A 14741-nucleotide genomic window follows, 5' to 3' on the forward strand; every position below is an offset into this window, starting at 1 on the left:
CAAACAGAAAAAGACGGAGTTGAAAGAAATGTGGGAAGAAATTTCACAAGAGAAGACTCTTAGTAACAATTTGTACAGCTTTAGTTTGAAGATGCTTTCCCATCGAGAGATTGGATCATACGAAAACTCGGATCGGTTGACCTCTGCAAGTTTATATTCAAAGTCAAGAGGAATCATTTGGGTAAGTCTAGGTCTTGCTGCAACACGAAATCGAGTATTGAAATCTGTATAGGAAATTGAATACTTAGCATTGAATGACCCGGAAAGTACAAATATTGTTAAAATAAATTTATTGGATACATACTATCCTAAAAGAAGTCCACGTCTGGAAAACATATGTCTCTATGAAGTGCTGCATCATTACAGCTTTAAGAGAACTATTACAGAAAATATAACTGAAGAAAAATATGCAGTAATTGGATGTGATGGATGTTTGGTAAAACATGCCAAAGGAAATCCCATTAATCACAGGAACGTCAGTCGTGATACTCCAGAGAAAAGGGAATTTTTCTATCTAGCACTTCTGCAACTGGTCAAGCCTTGACATAGTGAAATGGAATTACATGGAGATTTTGACTGCTATGAAGATTCTTTTAATGCATGCAAAGATAGCTTTGAATGCACAGTTTTTCCTAAATATCTACAAATGTTGAATGAAAAGATTGAACAAGAAACTAGTATTGCAGCTGAAATCACTAGAGATAGTTCTCAAGGGTTGTATGACGGTACATCGCATAGTAATACAACGCGTGCCATTACAACGCGGGTATTACTACGCAATGTCAATTTCAACAACATGCCATTACACCGCATACTTTTACCACAAGTATACCTTTACCACGCATGCCATCAAAACGCAAAGGCATGCGTGGTAAAGCTATACTCGTGGTTAAAGTTTGCAAGGTAAGTGACCACCCTACCACTACACAACACCCTTCTCCCACCCCTAAACTACCCCAACCCTAAAACACCACTACACTACAACACTACCCACACTACTCCCACCCCTACAGTACCCGAACCCCTAAACCACTACTACACTACAACACTACTTACACTACTCCCACCCCTACACTACCCCAAACCCTAAAATACTACTATAGTACAAACACTACCCACACTACTCCCACCCCTACACTACCCTAAACCCTAAAACACTACTACACTACAACACTAACCACACTACTCCCACTTCTACTCTACACTAAACCCTAAAACACCACAACACTACACTAACACTAAAACACTTCACTACACAAATACTACTATACTACACTAAAAGCTAAAACACTACACAACCCTAAACCCTAAAAGACTACAGTACACAAACACTACTACACTACCCTTAAACATTACTCAAATAATACTATACTATCCTAAACCGTAAAACACTATACTACACAAACACTACAACACTACCCTAAACCCTATACCACTACACTACACAAACACTACTACACTACCCTAAACCCTACAACACTACACTACCCTAAACCCTAAAACACTACTACACTACAACACTACCCACACTACTCCCACCTCTACACTACCCTAAACCTTAAAACACTACAATGCACAAACACTACCCTAAACCGTAAACCACTACACTACACAAACACTACTACACTACCCTAAACCCTAAAACACTACAATAAACCCTAAAACAGTACACTACATCGAACACTACTACACTACCCTAAACCCTAAAACACTACACTACCCTAAACCCTAAAACACTACACTACCCTAAACCCTAAAATACAACACTACACAAACACTACCACACTACCCTAAAATCTAAATCACTACACTACACAAACACTACTACACTACCCTAAAACCTAAATCACTACAACAGTACCCTAAACCCTAATACACTAGACTAAACCAACACTACAACACTTCACTAAACTACAAAAAAAGACAAATAAACATTTAAAAAAAAGCACAGAAACGTTAGAACATTTCTTTCACACTACCCCCACCCCAAGCTCAAACCCCCTTACCTCTCTCCTCTCCAGCGTCGCCATCTCTGCTCCCGGTTCCTGCTTCCTCCTTCCTGCTTGGTGCACATTGTTGTGAGGAAACAGCCTAAGTTTCCTCACAAAGACTTAGATAGTCGCCGCGGCTGCCATTACACATTATATCACATGCGTTGTAAAAGTGCATGCGATGTAATGGTATGCGTAGTTTTTACCACGCGTTGTAACATCGCATGTGTTGTAACACATGCAATGTAATAGCAACGCGTGGTAGGAAACACGTTGTGATGGCTGTTTCCCGTTCTCAAGATAGTCAAAGTTCTGCTCCACTAAGTGAAGATCCACTAGGGCAACCAATTCTTGAAAATGAGGTAGTAATAGCTATGAATGAAGTAAAAATGGGAATACAAAAAGCACAACAGGATATTATTGAGTCGTGAAACTTGGAAGAACATTAAATATTGAACAAAACAGAATATATCAGCAAGTTACACAACAGATACAGCATGGTTTACTGCATGAAAAAAAGAAAGACAATGCACATAATTTACACCTATTTGAATGTATATCAGTGGGGAAGCTGGAACAGGAAAAGGTTTCTTAATTACATGTTTGACCAGTTATCAACACAAAACCACTGAATCACATGTATCTTGTGTTGTAACCGCTCCAACTGGGTTAGCAACAAATTAGATTAAAGGGATTACTTTACATTGATTACTCGTGCTACCAGTTGAACATGAAAATAAATTGGATTTTCGCAAGCTATCTGGAGAAGCTTGTTATGAAGTTTCAATAGTACTAAAGAAAACTAAACTTCTGATCATTGATGAGGGGAGCATTGTCTCAAACTTAATGCTTGTCTTTGTACATTTAAAAATGCAACGGACTTTCAAAACAGATTATGATGTTTTTTGGGAGGAAAACATGTAATTATATTTGGCAATCTACTACAACTTACTCCTGTGGAAGGACAACCAGTTTTTAAAACACTTGTCCATGAAGACACTAAGAAATCTTTGGGAAGTATTGGAAATGTGAACATTTCGTCTCTTTTTGAATATAAAGAACTTATTGAGAATACAAGACAAGCAAATGATGAACATTATGGAAACATTCTTCAAGATTTCAGAATTAGTGTTTTGACAAAACATGGTAAAGAAGCTTTACAAAGTTGACTAATCTTAAGCAACTTCCTATAAAATATCCCTTGCATAATACAAGAGGATTCTAGTCTTGGGGCTGAGGCTTTTTCAAAATGGCTAGAATCTGCAGCTAATATATTGGTACCTTTGAAATCATATACTCAGAAAAAATACCGTCCCTCGGCTCCCCGGTATAATGACACAATTGGATTATTAAAACAAGCCTGTCGTCACGTTGAGCGAGCCTGGAGATTAACACTAGAGGAACCCGATAGAATTTTATTCAAAGCTAACATTAAGGAATAATAAATATGCATTAGTGGAAGAAAAATCCAAATACTGCACAAACACAATTGAAAATTCAACATCTACAAAAGAGTCATTAAGCTGCTACAACAGCTTTCATCCTCCCAACCCATAGCAGAACCAGAAACCTCCAAAGCATTTTGCAACCAACTGGCCATTTTTTTTCAATCCAAAATCATGAATAAATATACCTGCTTAGATCTACACCCTGGAGTGTCCATCATAACACTGGTATTTAGCAGCCTTATCGAGGGGTCGCCTCTGGAGCCCTGTAGTGAGAAAAGTGGTCTTTCTAAATTCTCTGATCTTACGCCCCTTTCTGTGGCACAATATCTTTGGAGAAAGCATGCAGGTACTCCCATGGAGGCGTGCCCACCAGCAATTCTCCATATGGCTGCTAACACAATAGCAGAACCACTCTCTAAACTAGTGAAAAATAATATTCTATCTGGAATTTATCCCCTAGCTGGAAAAAGACCACCATTAGACCACTTCTAAAAAAAACTAACTGAGATCCAGGGGACTGCAAGAACTACCGTCCCATATCTTTGCTTCCAGCCCCAGCTGCATCTTAACAAGCAGGTCGTGGAAACTGCAGACCAACAATCATGGCTCAATGATTCTCAGTTTGGATTTAGGAGGCATCATGGAACAGAAACAGCTTTAATATCAGCCACTGACTATGTCAGGCGTACTGTGGATGAAGGACAGGGGGTAGTGCTGATTCTCTTGGATCTGTCATCAGCATTGAATACCATTGCACCTATTCTGCTGCAGGACAGACTCCGTAGTCTTAGTATCTCACATCGAGCACTAGCCCTCCTGTCCTCATTCCTGACAGGGAGATCCAAAAGGGTGAATTTTAAAATCTTTTCACTCAGACTCATAAGTTCCACCCTGTGAAGTTCCGCAGGGATCGTCTCTGAGCCCTACTCTTTTAAATCTGTATGTGGCATCATTAGCAACTGTGATCCACTCATTTGGACTGGAGGTGATGTCATAGGTAGATTGAACACAGAGTGTGCTTACTATCCCTAAATGGCCATGCTCATCGTCAGAAAATATTCTTGGATGCATGACCAAAGTGACAGTATGGATGTCTGCTACCTTTTTGAAACTCAATGGGGAGAAAACCAAAGTGATGATATTTGGATCATGGTCATCTAAGTGAAACAGTAATTGCTGGCCTCAATTATTAGGATGATGTCCTGCCCCAAGCAAAAAGGCTAGGATCTTTGGAGTTCTGATGGATGTTGAACTCAGCTTTAATATCCAAAGGAACTGTTCCTTCATGACATGCTCCTGGCTCATAAGGATGTTAAAAAAAATCTTCCCTCTTATTCAACGACCAGCCCATGTACAGGTAGCCCTGTCCTTGGTAATGTCCAGGCTCAACAACTATAATGCCTTATACCTGGCCACCAACAAGAGCATGCAGCACAAACTCCAGGTGCTGCAGAATGCACTGGCAAGACCCGTTCTGGGCATTCCCAGGAAACAATCCACCAGGAAGGGACTGGAGTTCCTGCACTGGCTTCCTATTGAAAAAATAATTCATTTTAAATCACTGTGTATGGTTCACAAATCACTGCAGCCTCCCATCAAGGTTAAAGACAATATTTAATTGGCATTCTCCCAGCAGACCCATGTGTTCCTCGCTCCAAATGCAACTGGTTGTATCAAGAACCAAGAAGAGGAAGTGAGGGGACAGAGTATTCTTGGTGGCAGCAAGCAAACTTTGGAATTCTCTACCACTTGTCCTTAGGTCTATTCCCTTTCTGTTCCCTTTCAGAAAACCTCTTAAGACCTGGCTTTTCTCCATCTAGTATCTATCTGGAGTTTTGTTTCCCCTTCTTTCCTGTTTTTGGACGACCGTTATCTAGTGCCTTGATGCCTTAGGGTAATTGCTGCGCTTTATAAATTATAAATAAGATCAGACTACTAACACACTTGTTTCCAAATGAAAATATTGCACCTGAAATAATGTAGAAAAAAATGGAGAAAAGAAGTCTATAGTTTGTCTAATGCCAACACTGCAAGAGTGTTCTACATTCAATCAAAAACTCTTGAAACTGGAGAAATAATCAATTCATGACTGCCGTTAGGCAGTGATGGAATTTCTCTTCTGCAGTGGTGGAGTTTTTGTCTAAGGTGAGAATGATCTGGGTGTCGTCTGCATATGGGATAGCTTCGACACTGAAGCAGTCAATTAAAGTAAGCAATGGGGTCATGCAAAGATTAAACAACGTTGGGCTCAAGGAAGAACGCTGCAGTACGCCTGCTGATAGCTGTTTTTTAAGGATTTGTGGCAACCGAGGGTCACAATATTCCGTATGTTGTCTAAAAATGATAAGAACCAGGCAAGCGCCTTGTTAGTAAAGCTGCTCAACCTGAATCTGTCCCTCAGAATGTCATGAGAGACCATATCGAATGCAGCAGATAAATCCAACAGAATCAGTACTGTGTCTCTGCCTTGATCTAGGGCAAACTTTAAAGTTTCCATAGTATGAAGCAGCGCTGACTCTGTTGAATGAACTGATCTAAACCAGATAGTTTGATGTGTAAGATATCTTCTTTTTGGAGGAAATCGTTTAAATGTTTATTAGCCAGCTTCTCCACTATTGTACTCACCCAAGGTAGCAGTAATATGGGTCTGAGGTTGGATAAAGTGGTGGGGTCTGCAATTTTCTTTTTTTGCAGGGGTTTTACCGCTGCGATCTTCCAGCTGTCTGGTAGACAAGCGGATTTAAAAGAAGAGTTAATCAGATTGTTTACCATTCGGTTTATAATGTCCACAAGTGCATGAAATACTCTTGGGGGGCATGGGTCAAATGGCAAACCTGATTTGCAGGAGAGGATGGCTTTTCTGGACTGTTCCATACTGATTCCTTGAAAACAAGATAATTCTCCTATAGTTCCTAAAGATGCAAGATTTTTGATCAGGGAGATGGGTTCATTGAAATCTTTCGCCAGGTCAGTGATTTTTTGTTCAAAATATTCTGAGATTTGATCACACAGACCTTGTGAAGGTTGGGTTTGTGTAGGATTTCACAATATTAAAAATAAGTTTCTGGTTAGCCATTGCCTGAATATTTAGGTTGGAATAGTATGCCTTCTTTTCCACTTTAATTTGAAGAGGATAAGGTTTTCTGATGCATAGTCCCTTCTCCAAATTCTTTCTAATTTCCTGCATTGGCTCTGTCGACAGGGGGTGAACCAGGGTGCAGACTCTTTGTGAGTGGGACTCTTTCCGAGGCAGGCAGTTGGCGCTAGGTTATCTGCTAGGGATAATAACCATTCATTAAACCTATCGTTATCTACTGAGGAGTTGCCCGTGAAGATGGGTTTGCTTGCTTCAGCCCTGGATAGTAGCTCCGGATTGTTAAGCTTATTGTTTAATTTTCTTCTTCCTATGGTACCAGTATGTCCCTTGGATTTCTCAACTTATTTTATATTCCAAATTGAATGGGATGACCTTATGGTCTGACCAATAGAGTGTAATAGGAAGCTCTGAGGAAAGGCTGCTCATGTTTGTGCAGATCTAATCTAGGGCATGTCCTGCATCATGTTTAGGGTCCTCTATTAGTTTTTTTAAGCCCAAAGTGATGATAGTTTCCCAAAAAAAAGTCTGTTGTTGGGAATATCCTTAGCTTCTAAATGAATGGTAAAATCTCCTAAAGTAGTGAAGTTGGAGTATTTGATCACTAGGGAGCTGATGCTGTCCCCTAAAGTATCCAGGAATTTAGTAATAGGGCCTGGTGGTCTGTAGAGCAGCACTCCAATAAACGTAGTTCTACCGTCTAGCTGGAAACAAATGGACAAACTTTCAGCTTCTATAAGTTCTATGTAATTGCTTGGCAAGAGAAACAGGTGTTGTTTGTACATTATTGCTTGCCCCCCTCCTCTCTGTCCTATTCTGTCTTGTCTGGTTAGGGTGTAGCCCGGCGGGAGGGCTTGCACTATATCCGGCTTTGAGCATTCATTCAGCCATGTTTCTGTGACAAATAGGCAATCCAAGTCTAGCTTAGTAAGTAAGTCCTGAATGTGTATTGCATTTTTAGCTGCTGACTTCGCATTTATAAGCCCACAGTGTAATTGTTTGGGTGGGGTTATGGTTAGGGGTGGGCAGAAAACTCTGCTCTGCCAGCGTAGTGGATGAAGCCAGCCACCCCTGCTCCCCTACCCACTGTCTGCTTCTGAAAGCAGCCAGGCCAGGCAGAGCCTCCCCGGGTACCAGTGGACCCCCGTCCCCAGCGCCCGGACCCTCGACTGACTTGTAGGACGAGGGGCTCCCGCACTCAGCAGCTTTTGAACCTTAGCCATGCCAGGGAGAGTCCCCCCGGGCCCTGGCAGATCCCCGTCACCTGCGCCAGGACCCTCGGCTGGCTTCCAGGACAGGGGGGTCCTGCAGCCTGGGACCCTGGGACACTGCACAAATGAAATGAAATGATTCGTACTTGTAAAGCGCACTTATACTCATGAGTGTCTTGGCGCTATACGCATACCGCTGTGGAACCCTTCCTGGCTTTTCCCTGTGAAATGCCCACTCCTGGGCATCCCCAAGGTGAAGCCAGGCATCTCAGGGCTGTTAGGGCCGTTGTGGAGATTAAGCAAGCTATTGCCCAGAGTCACAGCGTGTGACCCATGGTTAGAATAGGCACCGAGGCGAGAATTATCAGGTCCGAGGAAATTGAGCCCGAGACCCGCCGAGGCAGGGATTGAACCCTGGTCCCGGGCCAGACCTCTGCATCAGGGTCTGCCACTCTAACCATTGAGCCCCAGGTCCGGTCCCAGCTTCTGAACCCTAGCCAGGCCGGGGAGAGCCTGCCCGGGCCCCGGCAGACCCCCGTCACCAGCACCTGAACCCTCAGCTGGCTTGAAGGACGGGGGTTCACGCTCCCAGGGCCCACTGGACAGAGCTCAAGCCCCGAGCCTGGTCCCAGCTTCCAAATGCCACTTGTCCCTCTAAGAAGTTGGACGCTGACCGCAGGGGATCGCATAACTAGTTAGCATGGAGGAGTCTCGTTCGTTATCGGAATTAACCAGACAAATCACTCCACCAACTAAGAACGGCCATGCACCACCACCCACAGAATCGAGAAAGAGCTATCAATCTGTCAATCCTTTCCGTGTCCGGGACAGGTGAGGTTTCCCGTATTGAATCAAATTAAGCCGCAGGCTCCACTCCTGGTGGTGCCCTTCCGTCAATTCCTTTAAGTTTCAGCTTTGCAACCATACTATCCCCGGAACCCAAAAACTTTGGTTTCCCGTAAGCTGCTCGGCGGCTCATGGGAATAACGCCGCCGGATCACTAGTCTGCATAGTTTATGGTCGGAACTACGACGGTATCTGGTCGTCTTTGAACTTCCGACTTTCGTTCTTCATTAATGAAAACATTCTTGGCAAATGCTTTCACTTTGGTTCGTCTTGCGCCGGTCCAATAATTTCACCTCTAGCGGCACAAATCGAATGCCCCCGGCTGTCCCTCTTAATCATGGCCCCAGTTCTGAAAACCAACAAAATTGAACCGGAGTCCTATTCCATTATTCCTAGCTGAAGTATTCAGGCGACCGGCCTGCTTTGAACATTCTAATTTTTTCAAAGTAAAAGCTTCGGACCCCCAGGACACTCAGCCAAGAGCATCAAGGGGGCGCCGAGAGGCAGGGGCTGGGACAGGAAGTAGCTCGCCTAGCGGTGGACCGCCAGCTCAATCCTAAGATCCGACTACGAGCTTTTTAACTGCAGCAACTTTAATATACGCAATTGGAGCTGGAATTACCGAGGATGCTGGCACCAGACTTCCCTCCAATGGATCCTCGTTTAAGGATTTAAAGTGTACTCATTCCAATAGGAGGGCCTCAAAAGAGTCCTGTATTGTTATTTCTCGTCACTACCTCCCCAAGTCTGGAGTGGGTAATTTGCGCACCTGCTGCCTTCCTTGGATGTGGTGGCCATTTCTCAGGCTCCCTCTCCGGAATCGAACCGTGATTCCCTGTTACCCATGGCCACCAGGGCAGGCACAGAAAGTACCATCGAAAGTTGATAGGGCAGACATCCGAATGTATCATCGGAATCACGGGGATGTGCGATCGGCCCGAGGTTATCTAGAGTAACCAAAGCGGCCGGGCGAGCCCGGATTGGTCTTGGTCTGATAAATGTACGCATTCTGGGAGATCAGTGCTCGTCAGCATGTATTAGCTGTAGAAATACCACAGTTATCCAAGTAACAGATGTAGCGATCAAAGGAACCATAACTGATTTAATGAGCCATTCATAGTTTCACTGTACTGGCTGTGTGTACTTACCTGTGCATGGCTTAATCTTTGAAACAAGCATATGCTACTTGGACGATCAACCAGGTAGCCGCACCTGATGACAGAGTGGGAGCCGTGTGCCCATCTCCCCGACCGGCAACCTTCGCGCACCCCTCCATCTCTGCAGAGGCACAGGGGAAGCCTTCCCAGGCCCACCGGACACCATCCCAGGTACCCTGCCATGCAGCAGGACTGAGGACAGAGCTCGGGGTGGGAGGCAACCTTCCTCAGGGCCCTCAAGGGCCCTGGCCGAAGCTCCTGAACCCAGCCAAGCAAGGGGAGGCTCCCCGGGCACAACAGAACCCTGTCCCAGGCCTTTGGCAGTGCGACAGGCCGGGGGACTGGGCCCAGGGCCAGAGCACCAAACCTGGGGCCCGGTGGGGGCCCCTGGACCCAGCCAGGGCTCCCAGAGGTACAGGGGAAGCCATCTCGTGTCCTCCGGACCCTGTCCCGGGCATCCTCCCACGCAGAGGACTGAGCCCGGGGTGGGGAGGCCGCCAGGCCCGCAGGACCCCATCCAGGGCAGGCTCAGGGACAGGGATGGACCAAGGGCTGGGTGGCTATCGTGGCCCGTCCAGCTGCCGGCTAAGGACCGCTAGACCGAGAGGGTTCCCAGAGTACCTTGTCCCTAGTAATCCAGAGGAAGGCTACCCCTCTTTCTGGGAACCTGTGTGCACCCCGAGGCTCAGGGGACCCTAGGCGCGAATGTGCCTGACCTCCTGGAGCCCTTGCTGGGATCGGGGAGGCAAATGACCCCTCATTGGGACTTCCAGGGAAGCCTGGCCATTTGGTTGCCCCATTGGAAAGCATTGAGTGCAACCAGATGGCCGAGTGGGGCAGGTGCGACCAGATGGCCGGGACCGAAAGGACTCCCATCTGCCAACCCCGAGCCTTCCCACCTGCCCACGCAGGGCTCGGGGGCTCCACTTCCCGGAGCCTCAGGGAACCCCGGCTGGGCCTCAGGTACGGGGAGGACCACTGGAGCTCTCGGGCCCGGACACCCGAGGGATGACTGCCCGGGAACCATGGAGCCCGTCCCAGGTACTTTGCCACACAGTTGGCCTGGAGGAGGGAGCCCCGGGCCCCTAGGGATGTGTTGTCTGACCATAGCCCATCTGGTCCCCAGCAGAGAACCGCCAGCCCGGGAGGGGTGTCCCGGCATACCCTGCCCCTAGTAATCCGGCTACCCCTCTTTCTGGGAACCCGTGCGTACTGAGTGACAGAGGGGACCCAGGGCGTGGAGGCGCCTGACCTCCTGGAGTCCTTGCTGGGATCTGGGAGGCAAATGGCCCCTCATCGGGACTTCCAGGAAAGCCCGGCCATCTGGTCACCCCATTGGAAAGCATTGCATGCGACCAGATGGCCGAGGGAAAAGGTGCGACCAGATGGCCGGGACCGCAATAATACCAATCTGCCTGCCCCGAGCCTTCACGGGAGGGATCCCGCCTGCCCTTGCAGGGCTCCAGGGCAGCAGGGCTCTGGGGCTGCAGGGTTCCGGGGTGGCAGGGATCTGGGGGGCTCTGAAACCCCACGCTGGGCCTCAGGCATGGGGAGGACCACCGGAGCACTCGGGCCCAGATGCCCGGGGGAAGACTGCCCGGGACCCATGGAGCCCATCCCGGGCACTTTGCCACGCCATGGGCCTGAGCCCCCAAGATGGAGGAGAGGTGTTGTCCCAGCATAGCCCATCTGGTCACCGGCAGAGAACCGCCAGCCCGAAAGGCATGTCCCGGCATACCCTGCCCCTAGTAATCCGGAAGGCTATCCCTCTTTCAGGGAACCCGCACGCACCAAGTGACGGAGGGGACCCATGGCGCAGAGGCGCCCAACTTCCTGGAGCCCTCGCTGGGATCGGGGAGGCGAATGGCCCCTCATCCGGACTTCCAGGGAAGCCCGGCCATCTGGTCGCCCCATTGAAAAGCATTGCGTGCGACCAGATGGCCGAGGGGAAAGGTGCGACCAGATGGCCGGGACCGAAATAAAGCCAATCTGCCTGCCCTGAGCCTTCCCGGCAGGGCTCCCACCTGCCCTTGCAGGGTTCCGGGGATGCAGGGTTCCTGGGCTGCAGGGCTCTGGGGCTGCAGGGCTCCAGGGCTGCAGGGATTCGGGGCTGCTGGGCTCCCGGGCTCCCGGGCTGCAGGGCTCAGGGGGGCTCTGAAACTCCACGCTGGGCCTCAGGCACGGGGAGGATGACAGGATGTGAATGGCCCCTCATTGGGACTTCCAGGGAAGCCCAGCCATCTGGTCACCCCATTGGAAAACATTGTCTGCGACCAGATGGCCGAGGAGAAATGTGCGACCAGATGGCCAGGACCGAAATAACGGCAATCTTCCTGCTCTGAGCCTTCGTGGGAGGGCTCCCGCCTGCCCTTGCAGGGCTCAGGGGCCGCAGGGCTCGGGGGCTGCAGGACTCGGGGGCTGCAGGGTTCTGGGCTGCAGGGCTCCGGGGCTGCAGGGCTTAGGGGGGCTCCAAAACCCCACACTGGGCCTCAGGCATGGGGAGACCCGCAAGCGCTCCTGGGGCCCAGCCACCCAGGGGAGGACTGCCAGGGATCCATGGTGTCTTGCAGGTCTCCAGGGCTCTGCACCAGGGACCCTTGTGCCAGGCAGATGGACTCTTGTCAGGCCGAAGGATGGGGGCTCCCAAACCCAGGCCCTGGGGTCGGCCCTGCTTTCCAACCCAGCCAGGCTGGGGAGATCGGGTAGCCTGCCCAGGCACGAAGGACTCATGTCCCAGGCACACAAACCCTTAGGACGTGCTCTCGATTTCCACAAATTGTTTCCAAAATTCTGCGTAGTGTGTGTAGTGGCGCTATACAACTACGCCCAGCCGTAGTTTTGGTATTACCGGGAACACCTGCCGGATCTTACTACTAGTGGCACCCAGGGTCACTCTGCATGTTCTGCACGTTAGAGAGCTTTTCATTTTCACCACACAGAACTGGGTTTTACTGTTTCTGTTGTACTGCATTAACTCATTTTTTGTATATCCGAGTGCTGGATTGGAACTGGCAGCATCTCTGGCCCTGGCCGCTTTCCGGACATGGACTGGCGCGGACGGGCTTGCCTTTGGTGCACCTTTGGCTAGCCTGTGGCGCGCCCGCTGTGCATCCGGTGTAGAAGTGAGTGCTTGTACTGAATTGTGACAGTGTTTTTCTGCTCAAACAGCCGAAATGAGCCACGGCGGACCGGAAACGCTGTCGTAAAAGTGTCCAGTGAGAGATAAATTCAGGCATTTAAAATCACTGTGCAAATTGTTTAATTTTTTTTTACAACATACAGCATGAAGAGTCCTATGGTCAAATGAACATCAGGAAGTAGAGGAGTAAAATACAATCCCACTTGCCCGCTCTGTCCCGACCTTCTGCCTGCTGCGCGGCTGCTACTGCATGCGTTAAAGTGCTCTTCCATGATCAAACCACTAGAGCGGTAACCCTCAGTGGCGAACCGGAAGTGAGTGCTTGTACTGAATTGTGACAGCATTTCTCCACTCAAACGGCCAAAATGAGATGCGGCTGACCGGAAACACTGTCCTAAAAGTGTTCAGTGGGAGATAAAATCAGATATTTAAAATCACTGCGCAAATTGTTCAGAATTTTTTCCAACATACAGCATAAAAAGACCTATGGTCAAACGAACATCAGGAAGTAGAGGAGTAAAATCCAATCCCACTTGCCCGCTCTGTCCCGACCTTCTGCCTGACGCTTGTAGTGTTGTGGACAGTGGACACAACCATGTTACCTCAGGCAGTAGGGAAGAACTCAGTCATATAGCTGTGTCGTCCCCCCCTGTAAGCGGAAGCAGAGTGGGCTGGGCCAACATACGCCACTCCTAGGAGTGTGAACGAATAGGCAGGGGCTCTGGGCGTGGTTCACTTCTGGGAAGGCCAACGTGTCTGCCAGAGCGTCGGCCCTCACCCTGCTATAAGGCCGCTGCCTTGACTGCCGGCCTCATCGACACAGGCCCCCTGTAAACCCAACGGCATAGCACTGCAGAGTTATGTCTGTACAGACTACTGCCTTTGATTTACACTGCGGACAGCAGGGCTCACAATTCAGATCGAGTCGCAATTGCAGATGACGCAGTCCAGAAGGCAACAGACATTGCTACCAGTGCGGCCCGCCCAAAGCACGCATCATCGCTTGGCTGTGCACACACTGAGTGCTTCAGGTGTCACTAACTCAGTGCACCACAAGTCACTGCCATGTAGCCTTATTGAGGCAGAATTAATTAGGCAAAAGACATTGCTCCAAGTGCGGCCTGTCCGGACCATGCATCATCGCTGGCTGCCCACACGCTGAGTGTTTCAGGTGCCACTAACTCTGTGCAGCTCATGTGAACACCACGTGGCTGTTGGCCCTTGCTGACTGCTGCCTCTGGCCTACACTGCGGTCAGCAGGGCTCACAATTCAAATTCAGTCTTGATTAATTCATTTCAGAGTCCAGTAGACAACTAACTACAACGTCCCTGAAACCTACATATTTCGACAATGTATTCCATACATATTTCATCTTATTCCATACCTACACTGCGGTCAGCAGGGCACACAATTAAAATTCAGTATTCTAGATTTATTAATGGCAGAGTGAACTGCACTCTATGTCCTCAGATTTTGTCAAGAGGAAGTGACAAAAAGCATTCCTCAATGTCTGTGCTGACTACTGCCTTTCATCTACACTACGGACAGCAGGGCTCACAATTCAGATCGAGGTGCGAATGCAGAAGACACAGTCCAGTAAGGCAACAGACATTGCTCCCAGTGCAGCCCACCCACACCAGGCATCATCGCTGGCTGCGCACATGCTGAATGCTTCTGATGCCACTAACACAGTGCACCACTAGTCACCGGCACGTGGCCTTATTGAGGCAGAATTCATTAGGCAAAATACATTGCTCCCAGTGTGGCCCGCCCGAAAGATGTATCATCGCTGGCTGCGCACATGCTTAGAGCCACTGTTGCCACTTACTCAGTGCACCACAGCACCACAAGTCA

At 48.5% G+C, this 14741-nt stretch overlaps 1 pseudogene; it reads right to left on the minus strand.

The window, feature by feature from the left end:
• Nucleotides 1-8677: 8677 nt before the first annotated feature.
• LOC144774166 (18S ribosomal RNA) lies at nt 8678-9792 on the minus strand (annotated as a pseudogene).
• Between the last annotated feature and the right edge of the window lie 4949 nt (nt 9793-14741).

Source organism: Lissotriton helveticus, chromosome 8 (genome assembly GCF_964261635.1).
Source record: "Lissotriton helveticus chromosome 8, aLisHel1.1, whole genome shotgun sequence".
In the NCBI taxonomy this organism is placed as follows: Eukaryota; Metazoa; Chordata; class Amphibia; order Caudata; family Salamandridae; genus Lissotriton; species Lissotriton helveticus.